This window comes from Triticum urartu, chromosome 4 (assembly GCF_003073215.2).
Source record: "Triticum urartu cultivar G1812 chromosome 4, Tu2.1, whole genome shotgun sequence".
Lineage (NCBI taxonomy): Eukaryota > Viridiplantae > Streptophyta > Magnoliopsida > Poales > Poaceae > Triticum > Triticum urartu.
Window position 1 is genome coordinate 14,050,855 of NC_053025.1, and position 20,532 is coordinate 14,071,386.

The window sequence follows — 20,532 nt, forward strand, 5'->3', positions numbered from 1 at the left end:
TTTTGAGCCATGTTTTATAATCTCTGCAGATAAAATTACAGCAAGGGATCCACAATGTGAATGAGATGAACAAGAAGTTTGATTACAAGAACCGTCTCGACAAGAAAGACTTGGTGAGTGTTGTGCCCACATCATCAATCTTTTTTTAGTTGGCACCCACAGCATGTCCAGTTGCACATGACACATCTGTTAGTTGGCAGATACTTGTTGCCACCCGTTTTTAACTTGACCAAGTCTTTTACTGTTTTTCTTAGCTACATCTTGTATTTGTGTCTGAAATCGTTCACGCTTGCAGGTCATGCTGCCAGTGCTCGAGTGCGCAGATGTAACCGATAAGGACGGAGGGAGGCATTATTGGGTCTTTAGTGTCAACTTGAGGTACGGACGCTTCGAAGTTCTTGATTCAAGCAGGACGCTGGACAACATTGAGCTGATGAACAACGCCTCTACCATTGCGGGGGCAGTACGCCAGCTATGGAGGAAGCATTACCCAAAGTTCAGCATCGAGCACTTCCAGATTATTGACATTGACGTACCAAAGTAGCTTGGCAAGTAAGACAATAAGCATTTCATTCCTTCTCAATCAAATACAATCATTTTGTAGTTTTTAAATTTTTCTACATGTGCAATCTTTAGTATTTTTTAGACACAGTACTAGTCTTCAATCTGTTTTATCATTTTTATGAGTTTCTAATGGATTATCTAGCTAGTTGCAGAGTGGCGCATAAGTAGTTGCACAGTGGCACATAATGAGTTGCAGTAGAACACAAGCAGTTGCACAGTAGGACATAAGTAGTTGACCCAATTATTTGGTTTTAATTTTATGTGACAATTTTTTTTGCCCATTTTTTGCAGTAATGAGTGTGGGTTGTTCGCACTGCTTAACGCCACCGAGTGGAATGGTAGCCAACTGCCCAACTACGACCCCAAGGAAGTACTCAACATCAGGAACAAGCTGACGTATGATTGGGTCACCAGCGTGCACAACACCGCCCCATGGAGGATGTTGCTGAGATACGACAAGGAGTAGGTCAGTACTATTTTTTTTCTGCTCCATGGAGGAAGTTGCTGGTTTGTACAATTTTATTAAGTAGATTTTGTAGTTGAACACTGCTAGTAATTGCGTTTGCAACTCAATATCATCACTTTTGTTGATACATTAGGAGCACTGGATATACAATTGTTCAACAACTAAATATTTAACCAGTTGCCAACAAAGGCACAAATAGCAACTTTTTTTACACAGTGCATGAACTAATTCAAGTAGCATAAATTAGATAAAGAGGAATCATAGATGCTGAATGTGTCCACTTGGTCCCAACATTGCTAAAAAAGACATCATTATTTTCCTTTTTTGTTCCAAAGTTACAAATGAGGAAACAGAATCACAGGAGCCTCTGTGGACACACACTAGCAGTGTGCTCTGTAGATTGGCACTGGCTGCATTTGTTTTTCTTCTTTGGGTGTAGCTCCAGCGCCGATTTGTACCGTCGACTCTTTGCCCTACCCTTTGTAGTAGACCTTGGAGGATCCCTGGGCACAAAATCATCAGAAGCTTGTGCAAGGGATGCAGCCTCCAACGGGGCAGTAGGACCGTCACGATCACCTGTGTAATAATCATATAAAAAGTTTAGTATTTTTGTTATTGTGCAACCAGCACTGATGTTCTGTGCAACCACACAGTACATTTTGTGCAACTAACTGGTTGCTGTGTGCAAGTTAAGTTGAAAAAAACACCTGCAGTAGCACAGCCTGTCATGGTACTTGGATTGTAGTCGCCTATGGGCAGAACATGAAAAACAAGTTAGATTTTTAGCTTGATCCTCAAACTAACACAGCGCACGCAACTAGGAAGCATGTCTCTGTTCAACTGGGCACTATGATATGTGCAACTAAAGTCACTCACCCTAGTTTTTGTTTTGGAGTCGGTGAAGGTACTAACCTGGGTTATGAGCCCCCTGAGTCCTGCCTATAGGTCCATTGGGAGTAGCACAAAGGGCACTACTAGTTGGGCCTGGCGGGGGAGGAGGTCTTTGAGGGTTGGCATCACCTATAGGCAGAACAGGATAAACAAGTCAGTTGTGTTTATCTTTTTGATGCTCGAACTAACACAGCATGCGCAACTAGGTAGCCTGTTCGGTGCAACTGAGCACCATGATGTGTGCAATTGGAGTTACAGACCTAGTTTGATGGGGAGTTGGGGCCAGGTAATTACCTAGACGACGAGCCCCCTGAGTGCTGCCTATAGGGCCATTGGGAGGAGCATGCGGGGGAGGAGGTGGCGGAGGATGCCGTGTACAGCCAGGAGGGGGAGGAGGTCCTTGAGGGTTGACATCACATATATGCATAACTGGAAAAATAAGTTAGCTGTGTTATCTTGATGCTTGAACTAACACAGCGTGCGCAACTAGGCAGTATGTTCTGTCCAAGTGGCTACCATGGTGTGTGCAACTGGGCACAATGATGTGTGCAACTGAAGTTACACACCTAGTTAGATCAGGAGTTGGGGCAGGTAATTACCTGGATGATGAGCCCCCTGATTGCTGCCTGGAGGTGGAGGAGGTCCTCGAGGGTTGCCATCATCTGATGGCCCCGTTGCAGCAGTCGGTTTTTTCTTTTTCTTGGACTTGTTCAGGTGGCCGATCTCGGTACGTGCTACACGCATATGCTTGTATACAATAGCTTGTGCTGGATCAGAACCACTCGCAAACTTTGCTAGTTTCCGAAAATCGTATATCATGTTCCTCTCCCTTATCTGCTTCTTTGATTGAGGAGGCATTTCATCCGGTTGCTCATAACCAGTCCCTGGCGCACTAGGTACAGCAGTAGGTGTCCACCGTCTTAGCAGGTACCTTTCCGGTATGACATCAACGCCAACATGGGTGAACACCTTGAGGATGTGGCAACAGAGGATGCCGTCCTTGTCCATTTTACAACACTCACACAAATAGGAACCCTCCTCCACCCTTGCCTGCACCAAGTAGTTTCGAGAACCATATTTCGCAACAAATTCCTGGTTCGGTCTGAGCTCAAATGCATCAGCACCAACTTGGAATGCATTATAACGTCCAATCAGCTCAAACTCTTCTCTAAACTTGCGGTAAAGGTCTCTAGAATAGGTATTGTAAGCTTGCTTCTCTATTGGGAAGTTGGACCACAACTCAATCTCAAGGTGTTGTGTCCTGTAATCATTGCAGCCTTCCTTGGCAAGGATGTGGTTCTGTATTTTTTCATATTGCTTGACGAAGTTCAGCATTGAGTTGTGTGGGTTCACATATCTTTTGAGGACGGCGTTGAACCCCTCACTACGCTGTGTAGACTGGAGGAAGGGAAAGAACCTGTGTTTGAAGTAGCACGGCACCCAAGTTGACCTGTATTCGTACAACTTCTCAAAGTGCGTGTGTGCCATAGCCTCATACTTCATCATTAACCTAGCCCAATTCTGCTCAAACTCGTGTATAGTGAAGCTGAAGTCAACACACTTGTTGAAATCATCAGAGAGTCCTGGATTCCGGCACAGCAACCAACCAACCTTTTCCTGAGCCTTTTTCATGATGTGCCATCGACAACAACGGTGCACGGTGGTTGGAAAGATGCTCTGTATTGACTGCCTCATTGCACCATCCTGATTGGTGATGAAGTTGTCAGGAGGTTTGCCATCCATAGCCTCTAGGAATGCTCCAAAGACCCAACCAAAGCTCGATGCCAACTCCTGCCTCACAAACGCGCAACCCAGCATGAAAGATTGGCCATGTCGGTTTATTCCTATGAAGGGCGCGAACGGCATATTGTACAAGTTGGTCATGTAGGTGGTGTCAAACGATATGAAATCGTGGTACGCCTCCGCATAAGCTTTTCGAGCTAAGCCGTCTACCCAAAATATGTTGACAACTCTGTCCTCTTCATCATATTTCACCTTATAGAAGAAGTCTGGATCGGTTTTTTGTATATCCTTGAAGTGCGCAATTGTCTCAATCAGATCACCCTCCTTTGTGTCATCTCTACAGAAACTTGTACAAAGATTTGTTATTGCCTTTGGTCCGAACGGCACCATCATCTCAGATCCATAGAACTCTGCCATTACATGCATCATTCGTCCTGCATAATACAAAAACAAACAGTATATCCTTTTTTTAGTTGCACAAATGCGCACATCCAGCTGCACAGTAATAGGACACGTGTTGGCACAGAAGATAATCACAGGAAATGGACACCTAGCTGCACCTTTTTAAAAACACTTTGCAGTTTTTGCATACAGGACATTGTGTATTTGCACAGTAAAGACAATCTAGTTGCACAAGAAGCACCAAAAGTGAAATATAAAAAGCATGGGAAGTTGGACAGCAGTTGCATAGTTAAGCCATTTCAGTTGCACAGTAGTACCATAACAGTTGCACACTGGACTGACTAGAGGGAAACTTAATTCTTCAAGGGATATAGAAAAACACCACACCTGTAGTCAAGTTGCAGTTATACAAGATGCGCAGAAACTCCTTTTCATCAGGTGAGATGCCTTGGTGGGATCTCAAGTATTTGGACAATGAAGGTTTGTTCACGAGCGGATGATTGTGGTCACGAACAAAGTGCGTCACCTCCCATCGCCCATCTATCAGCTTCACCAACATTTTCGCCTTGCATTCAGTCTGCTTTATTGTCTCGCGTTTGCGCTTCTTCTTCTTCTTCTTCTTCTTCTTCTTACTAGTACCAGCCTCCTCTTCAGCAAATATTGGAGGTTCTTCTTCCATCTCCTCATCACTGTTAACAGATGTTGGATCTGGAATAGGGTCCAGGTAAGGAGGAGCCTCAGCTCCTCCATCATCAGCTTTGGGCTTCTTGAACTTGTTGCAGCAAAACTGTTGTTTTATCAATTCATTGGTGCGGTGTGTCCGTCTAGAGGTGTTCATCTTGATAGAGAAACCCATCCGTAGTGCGTAACTGTTGTAGTGATCCTTAGCAATTTGAAGGCTGTCAAACCTCATGCCAACATAGGGTTCCATAGGTTGAGAACCAGCCTCATCCTCTCCTTCTTCTACTTGCACAGCTCCGTCAACAGCCCGAGCTCCTAGCCCAGTCCTGGTTGGACCAGGAACATTTGCCTCGGTTCCTGTGTCATCAAGAGTATGGCTCTCTGACTGCAAAGACACCACTACAGGGGCACCATGGGCTGATGACTGGCCTGCCACATTGTCATGGCCCGTAGGGTTACCATCACGACTTGCCTGCGTGTAGTAAACAGATCGACCATTTTCTGTCCAGTTTCCTTGTTGTATGCTGGGTTGCTGCTGATCCATATCATGAGGAAGCTCATTCAGATCTGGAGGCAACTCATTGAGATCAAGAATTTTTTCCCTTTGTTTTTGGATGCTGCCACACACTCCCTGCACATATAAAAAAAGAAGAAATTGATGTCATCAGTTGGTAACCACAGAAAAACTGTGTTTCAAACAACCTAAAAGCAACATGACCATAGCATAATCTTTTATTATAACAATTATGAATTTTTTTGTTTGCACAGAGTTGTTGTGTTAGTTGCACAGTTTGCAGTAAATAACTGGCAAGAGCATGACTTCTTTTTGCTACAGAGTTTTTCTTACCTTTTCCCTTTTTGTTTTGTTGCAATGATCTATAGGTTTCTGTTTCGCAAGGAGCTCTTTTCAGATTTTTCTGCACATAATTGGATGCTACATTTGAGAAGGAAAATCCAGGTGAAAGAAGAAAGAAGAATTGGAGGACAGATTATAATTAATATGGTTCTAGATCTGGTATATTTAAACATATTAATATGGTTTGCAATAGGTGTGGGACCAGAATGTATGCGTGGGACAAGATTACGTGTGTGAATATGTTAATATGGTTTGTGGCTTCATTAGCCATGGACAAAAGTTCCTATGTTTTTCCTGTTGCACTACAGATTTCTGGTTTTTGCTAGAATAGACGTCTCAATTTCCAGGATTTCCACTTGGCCAGCATACATATTCAGTTGGACATTCAATGCTTTTAGTTGGCTAGAATAGATGTCTCAGCTGGCCAGGTTGCATTTTTTTCAGTTTGTGGCCAACATGCATGTTCAGTTGGACAGTTAATGCATTCAGTTGGCTAGAATAGATGTCTTAGTTGCCTAGAATATATGTCTTAGTTGGTCATCAGTTTTTGGCCAACATGCATGTTTAGTTGGCCAAAAAACGTGTTTTTTATTTCCACATATACTACATTTTTTCCAAAGTGTTCACTCAGAAACATGTATTGCCAAATATATGTTTAGTTGGCAGGATACATGTTTAGTTGGCCAGGATACATGTTCAGTTGGCTGGGATGCATGTTCAGTTGCACATTTATGAATTTTTCGTTGCACATGTTCAACAAAGCATTGGGCAGTCAATTTTTTGTTCATTTTGCAAACAATAACTAGAAGTTGGCTTTAATCATGTTTTAATTGGCCAGAGAACTCGTTTTTAGTTGGCTTGTTTTAACACATCCAGGTGGTAGTTTTTGGCATGTTTAACACATCCAGCATGTTTAACATCTGGTGTGATGTGCCAGATTCACCTCTTTTTTGAAGCAGATTCTCCATGGATCCATGGAGAAGGGGGAAGTGAAGTGGAGAGGGGGCTTACCTGCTCGATCTTACTGCCTGGTATGGCTCTGACCACCCTGCCCTTTAGATCTTGAAGCAGCTCCTTCTACTTTGGGGCTCCCATGGCGGCTGTGTAGGAGGAGGAAGAAGGGCTGGGGGCGATTGCGTTTGGATCTGTTTCTGGCGTGCAGAAGAAGAAGAAGGCAGCGTCGGTGGGGCTGAGGCGTGGGGGCGAGCGATGGCGTGGATTCTGCAACCTGGGCAGATCCTCCTTCTTTCGTGAGGAAGAAGAAGATAGCCAGGGCGCAGTTTGGCGAGGAGGGTGCACGTGATCCCGCGGGGCATGGTTTGGCGAGGAGGGTGCACGTGATCCCGCGGCCAGCTGGCGGGCGGGGCAGTTGCCTTTTTCGCTCCGACGGGCGGGGACCAGGTGGACCACGTGGGCGAGCGGGGGACTGTTTCCTCTTTCGCTCGAGGGGGGACCAGGTGGTTTCCTTTTTCGGGTGGCCGCTGGCTAGAGATCCCAGGGCGGCCGGCCGCCCACTAGACGCGTCCTTCTAAGAATATATGTACAATTTTGTGCAGCTCATTTCTGGTTTATATTCAGCCTTTTTATACATTCAAATAATAATTCAATCCTGGAGTTGGTCCAATACTCTTTTCAGCCCATTCACATATTCATACATATGATCCTCCGTTTCAACAAATTTTGCAAATAATTTCATATTTCAGCACTAAATATGTTTACATCACAGGCCATAAAGCCCTACAAAATAGTATCACTTGTTCCTATACAAAACTATCAAATGATACGTACAACAAAACAGAATACAAAAAATTTAGTTCAACAAAACTAAGTTTTCTTCCTCTTCCATCTTCCAGAACACACAGTCCCCTCATACACTTGAGCATGCACACGCTTGAGCACGGAGATGAGTGCTTCCCCCCAGTCCTCTGTTAGCTGCAGTTGATGTTTGCAACAGTCATCATCCATGTTGTAAACTGATTAGCAACTGCTACCAAACCCAATGTGACAAAGAGGTAAGCACTATAAAATGGATTTATAAAATTTAACAGTATAAGCAAAAGACAGAGAATGTGCAAGTTTATCAGTACAAACTGGATTTATAAACAAAATCTAATGGTATAAACAAAAGGCAGAGACTGTACCGTGCAAGTTTAGCACTATAAACAAAATTTAACAGTACTGACAAAATGTAGATACTGCAGATACTATGTACTGACTACTGTGCTAGTTTAAGCTGAATTTTGTTCAGTGCTGCCGATGAATCTTGTGCTTGTTCAAGCCGAGGAGAACTAAGTAGTGAGCTCTGTACAAACAAAAGTAGAGACTATATACTGGGTACTGATGCACAAGCTAAGTGGAACAGACCATCCATGCTAAGTGTAGGATTACCAGCTGCTCTCATGCTAACTGGAACAGGCCATCCATGGAAATTCAGATATTATATTTTAAGAGGCCATACTTAAAATATCATGTTTTTTTAGAAAAACTAGAAAACTGTAACTATTAGTTTATTATTAATTTCTTTAGATCAGTGTGATACACAGTAATTGCAGCATATGCAACAAGCGCATGGAATTATGGAGAAAGAAGTACTTATCAAGAGAAATCCTAAAAAAATACTAGAGAACATTACTGAACCTCTGTAAACATGGAGATACATGCTGATGGCTAGCTTGTACCACATTAGCAAAGCTATTTCGCATTCTGTCATAAGGTAAGCTATATACTATCAAACAGAAGGCATGCCCCAAAGCCTAATTTGACAGCAATAAACAGTTGCAGGTGTATCTAACTCAATAGATAAGCTACAGAAACCTGCCAGTAATTTCTCATCAAAGACATCCATCATATGTTGGGATTTCAGCAATAAAAAAGACCTAGCCTATTGGTCGCAAATGCCAATCCAGGCAGAAACAATCACGCCGAGAGGTACCCGAGCTTCGGAACTGGCACCACATGCTCAGAACCCGCACGGAATTCTCCACAATGCGGCGGCGAATCCCGCGAGACAAGCAGTCGAAACCACACGCGGAATTTGTACTGGCAGGCAGCAGATCACAAAAAGAGATGAAGAGAAGGAGTCGAACCTGTCAGCGGAGTTCTGCACGCACTCGGACATGGGGAAGAGCGGATCCGACTCCTAGCGCCTGCAGCCCTCCGCCATATGCAAAGGGGAGCAGACCTTTCACTGCAAGACTCATGGATGGTGCCATGTTTGCTCACTGGATGAAATGAATGAAGATGTCATCAGCATGAATCAAAGACAGAACATAGCTTTTGTCGTCAGCATCAATTAGAGACAAAACGAATTAATTCTTGTAAAAGCAAATTTTTCACACATCGAAGTACTTTTCCTAAGTGTTTAATGCTCTGTATCATCAATTCCGTTGGATAGAATTGACCAATGGTACGAGCAGAAGTCCTATCAGAATCGCAAATCAGAAGAACACACCCCCTAATAAGCCTGAAGTCTGAACAATTCGTTTATTTTTGGACAATGGCTACCACCAAGCATTGGTATGTAAAATGTTTGGAGCAAAAAAGGCTTGGTCCACCAGAGATTTATGCTCGTACCATTGTAAAATGTTTGCAGCAAAAAGATTTGATTTCTAAGCACAAGCTTACGCGACCACATTTAGTACATAATGTGTGTGTTTTTGGCCTGGAGCATCTACCAAGTAAAATTACTACCCAGAAGCAGTCTTCAAGTTCAGTCTTAGAAAAGCCAAAGATTACAATATAAGTGCATTTTCCCAGTCTGCAGTCACTAAATAAATCAAAGGTGTATGATGGGACGAGTCTACGTAGCGGCCGGCTGCTCGCTGGCATGCGCGAGCGGCCGGCCTAAAATAGAAATTTTTTATCCGCTAGCGTCTGCTCTGCATAGACATGCATGTGTGTAATTTTTGTCCGCTAGCGCATGTATCTTTTAGCATTTAATACATTCACACCGGTCACAATCAGTTGGAAAAAACAGATCACATATGCATTTGTTTCGGTTTTCAAATTTTTAAAAAGCTATATCTTCCAAACCGCGCGTCGGAATTAAGATCCGTTTTCACCGCTGGAATCCTCGCGACGTGCTCTTCAAAACTATATCCCGCATGGGGATGTTTCGACGAACTAGTCTTCCTGCCAACTAAACATCAATGTGTGTGCAACTAGACTAGATTGCCGCGCCAACTGAGCATATGTGTGTGCCAAAAAAGTCCTGCCAACTAAACATCAATGTGTGTGCAACTAGACTAGATTGCCGCGCCAACTGAGCATATGTGTGTGCCAAAAAAGTCCTGCCAACTAAACATCAATGTGTGTGCAACTAGACTAGATTGCCGCGCCAACTGAGCATATGTGTGTGCCAAAAAAGTCCTGCCAACTAAACATCAATGTGTGTGCAACTAGACTAGATTGCCGCGCCAACTGAGCATATGTGTGTGCCAAAAAAGTCCTGCCAACTAAACATCAATGTGTGTGCAACTAGACTAGATTGCCACGCCAACTGAGCATATGTGTGTGCAACTAGTGTCCTGCCAACTAAACATCAGTGTGTGTGCAACTAGACTAAATTACAAGCCAACTAAGCATATGCTTGTGCAATTAGTATTCCCGCCAACTAAACATTAATGTGTGTGCAACTAGACTACATTACAAGCCAACTAAATATCAATGTATGTGCAACTAGACTACATTACAAGCCAACTAAACATCAATGTGTGTGCGACTAGACTACATTACAAGAGGAGTTGCACATCGACTTTCGTCGAGGCAATAGACTAGTCGCACATCAAAGTTGTCGTGGTTGCTAGGTTGTAACCTCATACGAAGGCGCAGCTCCAAACATTAGTTTTGGAAAAAAGTTGCACGATGTAGTAATAAAGTTGCACAATACAGTAATAGAGTTGCACATATAGCATCAAAGTTGGCATCGAAAAAAATTCGTCAAAATACCCATGCGGGATCTAGTTTCAAAGATCTCGTCGCGAGGATTTCAATGGTGAAAACGGATTTGAATTCCGATGCGCGGTTTGAAAGATATAGCTTTTTGAATTTTTAAAAACCCGAAATAAATACATATGGATCTGGTCGTTTTTTAAAGTAAAGGAACAGTGTGAAGGCGTATTTAATGCCGGGCGTCTAGTGGGCGGCCAACTGCCCGCTAGCGTGATGGAGCGGCTAGCCAAAAAGGTAACTTTCTGTCCCCCCTTGACCCCAAGAAGAAAAGTTCCTTCCGGCCCGTGTCCCACACTCCCAACCAATAGAAAATCTTCCCCATCGCTATCAAGCTCCCAACCACAACCTCCCCACACCTCCCACGCACACCTCACCCACACTTCCTCCCTCCTTGGGTCACCCTTCTTCTCCACGAAAGAAGGGGATCCCAGGCCTGGATCCAAACCCTATAGAGCTGCCATGGCAGAGCACAACTAGGTGAAAAAGCTTCAGTTCTAAGAAGAGGGAGTTCAGAGCCATACAAGGCAGCACCATTGGGTAACTTCCCTCTGGCCTTTTCACTTTCCCTCTGGATCTAGCACAAATCTTCTTCATAGTAGGAGGAAGAAGGAACATGAAGCAACAAAATACAATTGAATCTGATCTCTGTATAATAAAACACTTTCCTGTGCAACTAAACATGGATCCAAGCCAACTATTGCCTGGATGCGTGCAAATAAACAAAAGGGAGTAGTTGCAGATGCAAAAATAGACATGATGTAGTTCCTATGAAAAAACATATATTTATGCAACTAAACATGAATCCAAGACAACTTTTGCCTGGATGTGTGCAACTAAAGACAATATCATCTAAATCTTCTTTGTACTTCCAATAGCACCGTATAAGAAGTATAGCATCAAATTATGTGCAGAATCTACATCAACTCCTTGACCAAAATAAACCTGGACAAGATTAAAACACAATTTGTGAGAAAAACACTGAACCAATCCCTGTTTTGTATGTGTGCAACTATTTAGTACAAACTGGCCAACTACTGAATATGGTTTGCAGGCGTTTTTTCCTTTGATCTTTCCACACAATTGTATATGTGACTTCGTAGCTGAGAATTGTGTGCACAAAGCTACAACAGCTCCTCCACCTCCATAACCTGTAAAACCTGCACATGATGCAAAAATGAAGCCTTAGAGAAAATGAACCAGATCTGGGGCGTATCTGCGCAACTTAACCAACACAAGTGCATCTGACAACACCCCCAGATCCATCTACTTGTGGGGATTGAATTTCAGTAGTTGGCATGTTCAACTCATATAAAAGTTGAAGATGCCAACTCAGGTGGCACTGTTGTGCAACTATTTAAAAAAATTGGGGATGTCAATTCCTGATTTGTTCTTATGCAACTAAAATAGTTGAGGATAACTCATGTGATATTGTTGTGGGACTATTTAAAATGATGAGACCGCCAACTCCCAATTGGTTCTGGTGCAACTATGAAAGTTGAGGATGCCAATTCATATGATATTGTTGTGGGACTATTGAAAAAGTTGAGACTGCCAACTCCCAAATGGTTCTGGTGCAACTATGGAAGTTGAGGATGCCAACTCGTATGCTATTGTTGTGCAAATATTTGAAAAGTTAAGGATACCAACTCTTAATTGATTCTTGTGCAACTATAAAGTTCATGATGCCAACACCTAGCTGGTTCTTGTGCAACTGGGTAAAAAAAACATATCCGAGGTTACTTTGTGTAGAAAAAAAGAAAATAAAAATGCCTAATACCATTTCATGTTACCTCAACACCTGCTGCACATGATGTGCCAGCTCCATATACAACTCCCACCTACGAGGTCGCCTTCCATTTCCACCATTTCACAATGCGGAATCGGACAGCAACCTAAAAGGATGCATGGAAAAAATTACTTGTGTGTGTATGCAAAAAAGGGAAATGCACCCACACTGCTTGCTCGATACTTACCTCATCATCCTTTGCCTCCCCATAGATATCAGCACAGCGCGACTGCCGCTCGGCGGGCTGTTTGGAGTTCCGCCGAGAAGAACGGTTTGTAGACCCCTGCATAAAACAAACAAAACACAAAACATGGTCGGAAAACCCAACAAATAGTTATTATAATTGCAAAACAAAACTGCTAGAAGGATAACTGAAAAACAATGAAAAAACAAACATGACTCCTTGTAGCATCTCCTTGTACAACCATTTTTTTTCTATGAACAAAAAGTGATTGAACAAATTAGTTGCAACAACCAAATATATAAAAGAAAAAAATGAGCAAAAACAATTGATATCAAAGAGTGCCATGAGGTAAGCAACTCATGTTGATTTCTTAAAGCACACCTACCAAACAAAAATTTGTGCAACTTGATGCACTGTATGGCCAACTGGACACACATTAGTGTGCAACCAAAAAATTCAGCATACACACTGCCCGGAGATGATTAACTGGAGCCAAAACTAAACTAGCCGTCAACCGTGCAACTAGATAGCCCTCCCTGTGCAACTGCATAATTAAGTGTGGCAAAGCCAACTAGGATATGAATTGCTTAGATCTGCAAACTATTGACACATACCCTTGGCAATAGGGCACACATGAGTGTGCAACCAAAAAACCACACACACTGTTTCAACATGGTTTACACAGTATATCCATCTAAATATCATCGATCGTGCAACCGGTTAGCCCTTAGTGTGCAACTTCATAAATTGGCTAGCCAACTAAGATATGTATATGTGCGATCCAACTATATTTGTGTGCATGTGCAACTGTTACAACAAACTAGCCAACTGGTTAATTATATGCATGCAACTTAAGAGAAAACAGAGAAACCACACAGATGCATTTTGAGGGTTGAGCAAAAGCATGGAAACTATCCTCTCAATACTCTTATGCACTTCTTTCCTTCTATTCCAATTCAAATCGTAGCAAAAATAATCACAAAAATGCCAGGCTGGGCACACTACGCCGGAATCCCTCGCAGATTGGTCGACCCAGGAAAGTCAAAGTAATCTGACCTTCTTTATGCTATACTACTTGCTCGAACTATGCTTCTTTTCTTAACTGCCGTCTACAGAATACTTCAATCAACATATTGAAGACGCGGGGGGAAGAAGACGTCAGGGCAACGATGATGAACCCCATTCGGAGGCGCGTTCGGAAGGAGCAGTTCCACCACCGGATTAGACAAACTCTAATGCCATCAAATGCCCTCAGGCAGACATATAGATCAGAGAAATAAAGGTGAGGGAGGATCGGATCTAGGCACAAATGGGGCGCTCCAATGAGGATCCTGGTGACGGTCGGGTACATGATCCTGTTGTTGTAAAGGAACAAGACCAAATCCGGCGACGGCTGCTCAAACGTTGTTCCCCTGGGAACGAGATAACCTCCCAAGCAAGAAGATTGCAATCAAATTACCCAGCTGGATGGGCCATGGTGCAAATTCGGCCAGGGAGCAGATCCAAGCCTAGCTCCTCGTACCATCGCGGCGCCATCCCAGGCGCCGCGGCCCAGATGGGGTCCGAGATGGGGGTCAGGAAGTGTTGCTTGGGGATGGTGGCTGCAAAGGCGGGGGAGGCGGTGAGCATGTGGGCGGCGAGGCGGGGGCTAGGGGAGGGAGAGGGGGAGGACGATGGGAGGGGAGTAGAGGGCGCGGGCGTCAAGGGCGGCGAGCGACCACCTCCATGGCGTGGCAGCGAACTGAGGTGGGGATGAAGACGTGGGTGGATAGCGGCAACCTCAGCAGACAAAGCGTGCGGCGGTTCGGGCAAAAATCGTGTGGCCAGCGTGCGGCCGCTCGCAAGCGTTAGATAGCGTGTGCGCACTTTCTAGTATTTAGGTTTAATGCCACGCCTACATGCACTAGCAGACAAATAAATTACCACATGCATGCGCTGTGAGAGCCGGCCGCTCGGTTCGACTAAAAAGTGCGCGACCACTTTTTAGATTTCAGGATGATGGAAATATAGCAAAATAGTCCAGTTAACTTGTCGATTAAGAGATTAATGAAACCAGTCACTCTAAGCGTACTAGAGCTTCAAACCTCAAGCACAGAGAGCGTGAGGGTGAGAGAGGAGAGGAGAGGAACCACCACCTATGCGGGAACCATGGAGCGAGTGAGGGAGCTGGTTCTGGCAGCCAATCGTGTTCGGTTCGTCCATGAGCAACAAGGATGGTGTGCGCTGCGGCTAGGATTGGGCGCCGGGGGTGTCCGATGCGCGCACCTGCGAGAGGACGGAAAATAAAATCACGTGATGGAGGGGAGGGGAGGAGGGAGGGGAAGAAGAGCAAATCGAAGATGGGCGAGAGAGTACCCGGAGGAGCGTCCTCGGGGCATGGTAGGCACGGCATCCCGAGCATGGGATGGCATCGGCAGGGAGCAGGCAGGCAGCCGTCTGGTGACGCGGCCGGGCAGACGAGACGCGTCGGCGTCCCGTGACGGAGGTCCATGGCGTGTGCATGCGGGCAACCCTTCTCACTCCGCGTGTGCGCCTCCGGCGAGGCACAGGCCGGTGTGCTGGATCTGGGATCTGGCCGCCGCATGTGTTCTTGGGCCTGGCTGCTACTGGGGGTTGGGGGAGAAGGGGAGGTGGAGAGGATGGGGCGTCGGGCGTGTGGGAGGGGAGGGAGCAGAGGCCGGCAGCGATGCGTAAGGTCGACGGCGAGTTGGGTGGCGGTGCCGAGGCGGGTGCGTGGGAGGGGAGGAAGGAATGAACCGGGGAGGCAGTCTGGTTTGGGAAATCAGGAACGGTGCGCGGGAGGCGTGGAGGGAGGAGGAGCGGGCGGAGCAGGAGGGCGTGGGAAGGCCATGGACGGCGGCGAGCTTCGCTGGAGGGAGGTGGCGGCGGCGATCTCTCTCTCGATCTGGAGGGAGCTGGAGGAGACGAGCTCTCTCTCGATCTGGAATGGACGTGGGGAAAAAGGAGGCGAGGTGGATGCAAAATGACCACGAGGACAGAACTAGGGTTGGTGTGGAAGGGCTGATGACTGCCGTTGGATCCTCGAGCATCCGACGGTGTATGATCCATGATCCGTGTGATATGCCATGGACCAATCAGAACGTAGCAAACAATTTGGAGACTTTATGACCATCTAAATTGGTCGAAATCAAAGATAAGTTTTTCAGAAAAAACCACTTTCAGTTTTCAATGCTCAAAATGAGTTTTTTTAAAGCCCTATGAAATTTTGTTCAAATGATCTCATATTGTTCACAAGGGTGCATCTTGGAATTCCAAACAATGTTGCCTAAGGGAGTTTTCATTTTCTTTGCACGGAAAATTCATTTTTATTTTCCGAGTGCCCGAATTGAGTTCTTTTTGTGAAGGACCTACCATATATTTGTTGCAAAATTGGACCAAATCATTTTTCTAAAATAGTAGGCCATATATGATTCACAATTGACCAAATGTTTGGGTGTCAAAAGCCTTGATCCACCTCTGGTGAAAAAGACAAATTCCCGCCGATTCAGTAGGAAGCGGGTCAAATTTGAACTGCAGCTGTCTCATAGTTTGCTCTTTATTTTTTTTAAAAATCATTTCTAGGTACATAAGTATCTATTCAATCATAAATACATGGTTTGGTGGCGATATGTCGAGGTTTGGATGTGGCCCAGGGCCCCAACTCCAAAGCGTGTAAACTCGCATGCCCGCCGCGTGGTCACCGCGTGACCTTGGCGTTGACATGTGTTCTGCACTACTAGGAAAAGGCCTACTAATGGCGCACCAGTTTTGCCTACCAATGGCGCACTACTGGTGCGACATTAGTATCACGCCACTAGTATTTTTTACTAATGGCACACCATTGGTGCGCCATTAGTATCTGGTATACTAATGGCGCACCATATAGTGCGCCATTAGTATAGAACACCATGCGCCATTAGTATGCCTCCCAGGGGGGCATATTTAACCATGTGCTTTGGCATACTAATGGCGCATTGTGGGGTGATGCACCATTAGTATACTTTGGCATACTAATGGCGCACTCTGTAGTGATGCGCCATTAGTATCCTTTGGCATACTAATGGCGCACCTTGATGTGATGCGCCATTAGTATGAATATTAGGTTTTTTTACTTTTCTGATTTTTGCACAGGTTACAAAATATATTATTGGACATAATATAGACAGCAAAACACAGCAATAGCAGATTCATCGAATACAATAGAAGATTAGTCTCCGAATACAATTCATCATATTAGTCTCCGAATTCAAAAGACCGAACAAAGATAAAATATTACAAGTCTCGAGACCGCGAGTATCGAGTTTGTCTTCACATTACAAGTCGATATCGATCATCTAAACTACCATCACATAGAAGAGAGCTGCGGTCGTCACGATGAGCATCATCGCGATGAAATTGGTCTTCATCCGGTTCCTCCAACGCTCCCTCCTCTCTCCCGCTAGATAGCGGGCGTATCTAGATTCCGCCTCCGCCCTAGTGGTGTACCCTTTGTAACTGTTACCGCTGAAACGGTGAACCTGTCTTCGACACTCCTCCCAGTCGTCGTAGACTCTGGGAACCTTACCCTTGTACACGACATACGACAGCATCCCTATGCACAAGCCAAACAACACACAATACATAAGCAATATATAAGTATGCAACAAAAGGATCAGAAGAGAAAAGCAAGACATTAATAGCACGATTCATGGTCCTACTAATAAATAGCATCGATTACATCTAAGTTGAACGACTGTCCAAACCAAAGAGACATACAATTCATTAAAGTTTAATTACAACATGAGCCAATCAATGTTTTAGAACTACACATCACTACTTTTGACTCGACTCATGGGACAGGAGCGTGGATGAAGCCGCCGTCTGTCGTGATGGTCATGAAATTGCGGGCGTTGTCAGCCTGCATTTGTAGCGTTCCATCTATCTCACTGTTGGACGGTTGATATCTGAGGTAGAACTGCCCCGAGGTATGAAGGACGTCTTGATGGATGATGTCCGCAAACTCCGACTGGATGCGAAAGAATTCTTGTCTGATGTCCGTGTCCTGGATTGCCGACAAGCTCGCGGCCCAATCTTTGAGATTATTTGGTAGCAGAAGGTGATGATGGTCCCTTACGATCGCCCCCATGTGATGGAGGGCGTAGTAGGCATCCTTCTGACCGCCAGGAGGCTGCTTGATGCTGCAAAACGTCGTATTGTGGGTGAACACGTGCTTGCCGTACTTACGAACTGCCCTGGTGAAGGTGCCTCCAGATTTGGCGTAGCCGGGGAGAACATCATCAAGAACTTTGTTGATATTTGTGTAGTCTATCTTGGAGTCACGGTTCGGGTCGAAATACGTGGCCATGGAATATTTCGGGCTTAAGAGGATGAGTGTGCAATGTGTGTCACTGCACATAACACGGAATGTTAGAAAAAAAAGAACTATCGAAATCTAAGAAATCATATGTTACGGGACGGTTAAGGGATGACTTACTCGGGAAAGTAAGCCACAAGGAAGTTATCCTTATCTGGGTTTGCCAGAATGACGCCTTCGAGGTGTGAACTCGCGACTTGGTGGTCCCCAGCGCTACTCAAGAGCTTGGCACGCATGTAGAAGGGGTCGACTATCACGATGTCCGGGGTCTTGTCTCTAATGATCCGCATCTCCATACTCAGCAAAGACAACCGAACGAAGGTGTAGTGCAGCGGATGAAGGTTAAACATAGCAAAGATGTCATCAAACTGCAGGACGATCGTACCCCCGATGTCGCCATCCACAAAGCCCTTGCCCTCTGGCACCTTGGCCACAAAAACCGGGTATGCCACATCATTCTCTCTGAGACGCCGCTTCTCCAAAGAAAGAACACTGTCGTGCAGACTCCGCATAGCACCGGTTGTAGCATTGAGCATATTTGTCGGTAGCATCGCCCTACCCGCCACATGCACCCTCCTCAAGATATCCTTAGGTGAAGGTGGCCCGTCCTGAGCACGGATCGTACTCGGTGCCAGCTGGCTCGCACCGGCGCCCTTTTTAGTCTTCCGTTTCCGGCTCTTCTTCTTGATTTGCTGTAATGGGACCGAGTTCTGCTCACAGACCGCCTTCTTGAGCGTGTTGGGGCTGATAATATTTTGCACCTCAGCTATCTGAGGCTCGGTGAAGGCGGCAGCTGGAGGCGTCTCCTGAGAACTGAACGCCAGACGACGCCTGTTGCAACTGGGTTTCTCCGACGTAACAGCTAGATCGCGGTCATCTTGGTTGGGTTCTTGAGAAGGAGGCCCGCAGAACTCGTCACCATACCCATGTTCGGCAAAGTACTTATCAACGTTGGTAAATGTACCGTCGTCGTTGTCGTCGTCGTCCGGATCCTGTGCCATATGCATGTCCGGATCCTGTGCCATAGGGATGTCCGGCATGTCCGGTAGCGTTGCGGCGTTCTTGCCATGGCTTGGCGCCGTGCCGGGGTTTCTAATCCACGGGCACCTATGGGACCGGCGGACCGGGTCCCTTTTGGTTCGGCGGGGGGCGGAGGTTGCGCAAAGAGCAGATCGAGGCGAAGCAAGCGGGCGGTTGGTCGTGCGAGGAGTAAACCGAGGCAAAGCACGCGAGCGATTTACCCAGGTTCGGGCCGCAAGGATGCGTAAAACCCTACTCCTGCTTCGTGGATTGGTATTGATTTCTAGCTCGAGGGCGAGCGTGAGTGTGTGGAATTGCTGAACCTCGCGAGAGCTCTCGAGGTGGCCGACCCCCTCTACGTTGCACACGGGCCTCCTTTTATACTCAAGGGGTTACCGACATAGAGCAACGGGGGCCAAGGGCAAAAATAGAAAGGGTGCCGTGGGTAGGCACACCTAGGTGCTGTAGTAGGCACAGCTAGCTGCTATAGTGTTATCATACCTAACCCTGACGGCAGGGGACAAGGGCATTAAATGCCCGTCTGTGTCGCCTAGACAGCACCGAAAGGGACCGCTAGGGACGCCACCGTCTTGCCACGATGGTTGTCTTGTCAGCGCCTGCGTGCCACCGCACGCCCCTAGCTGCACAGCCTCCTGCCACGTGCGCTCGGGAGGGGCCCCGGAGCGACATGTGGGTGGATGTGCTGGAGCGCGGGCGTGGAGTGGGGGCTTGCCGCGGCAAGCGCCTTGCCGCGGCCGTCGACTTGTCGCTTCCGGGAGCTTGTCGCTCGCCGGGCCTTGTCGGGGCGCGTAGCGCTCCGCGGCAAGTTCCTTGGAATGCCTCGGACGGCCTTCCCGGCAAGCGCGTCTTGCCGGGGTCTTGGGACGCTTCTGATGGCCTTCCCGGCAAGCTCCTCTTGCCGGGGTCTTGCCTTCTTCCCGGCAAGCTCCTCTTGCCGGGGTCTTGTCTTGAGTACTTTGTTCTTGAATGGTCTTCAGAGGGACCACAAGGAATCTTGGCGGCGACCTGGCAGGCCTTGCCGCGGGACGCTGCGACTGCCCGTGCACAAGTTCGGGGTACAAGGGTACCCCTACTCTAGTACACCGACAGGAGCCCCCGGGCCTGGGCCAGACACGGTGCCGAGCGCTGTTGGGCCAGGCCCAAAACAGTGCACGGGCATGCGCGGCCTAGGTCACGCCGCACCTTCCTCTGCTTCCCCCGCGCCCTCCCCTCGAATGGCACGCGTTGAATGCGGCGTCGTGGGGGAGGTCATGGGGGTTCCTTCTCTCGAAATGCGGAACGTCCGCCGACTTCCCCCCTTTAAGAGCAAGGGAAGCGGGGGCAGTTGGTCCATTCGCCCGTTGCCGTTCCCAATCTCGGAAATCTCTACCGCCCTCTCGCCTCCCCAAAGCAGAGAGAGAGCAGCGCTCCGTCCTCCGCCGCCGCATCGCCCCCCTGCAAGAGCGGGGGAGGCCAACTTGGGAGTTCAAGAACGCGGCAGACATTATGAGGCTGCGGCTGGGCCTCAACTACAACTTCAGAGTTCTGGAACTCCACGCAATGCTGCAGGAGCTGTTCAGGTATGACCCCCAGCATCCCGAGGTGTTCAGGTTGCCGGGGGGCGTCGTGCCTTTGT

At 46.6% G+C, this 20,532-nt stretch overlaps 1 pseudogene; it reads right to left on the bottom strand.

Moving 5' to 3' along the window:
- Positions 1-1,385: 1,385 nt before the first annotated feature.
- On the bottom strand, positions 1,386-14,152 carry LOC125554514 (annotated as a pseudogene).
- Between the last annotated feature and the right edge of the window lie 6,380 nt (positions 14,153-20,532).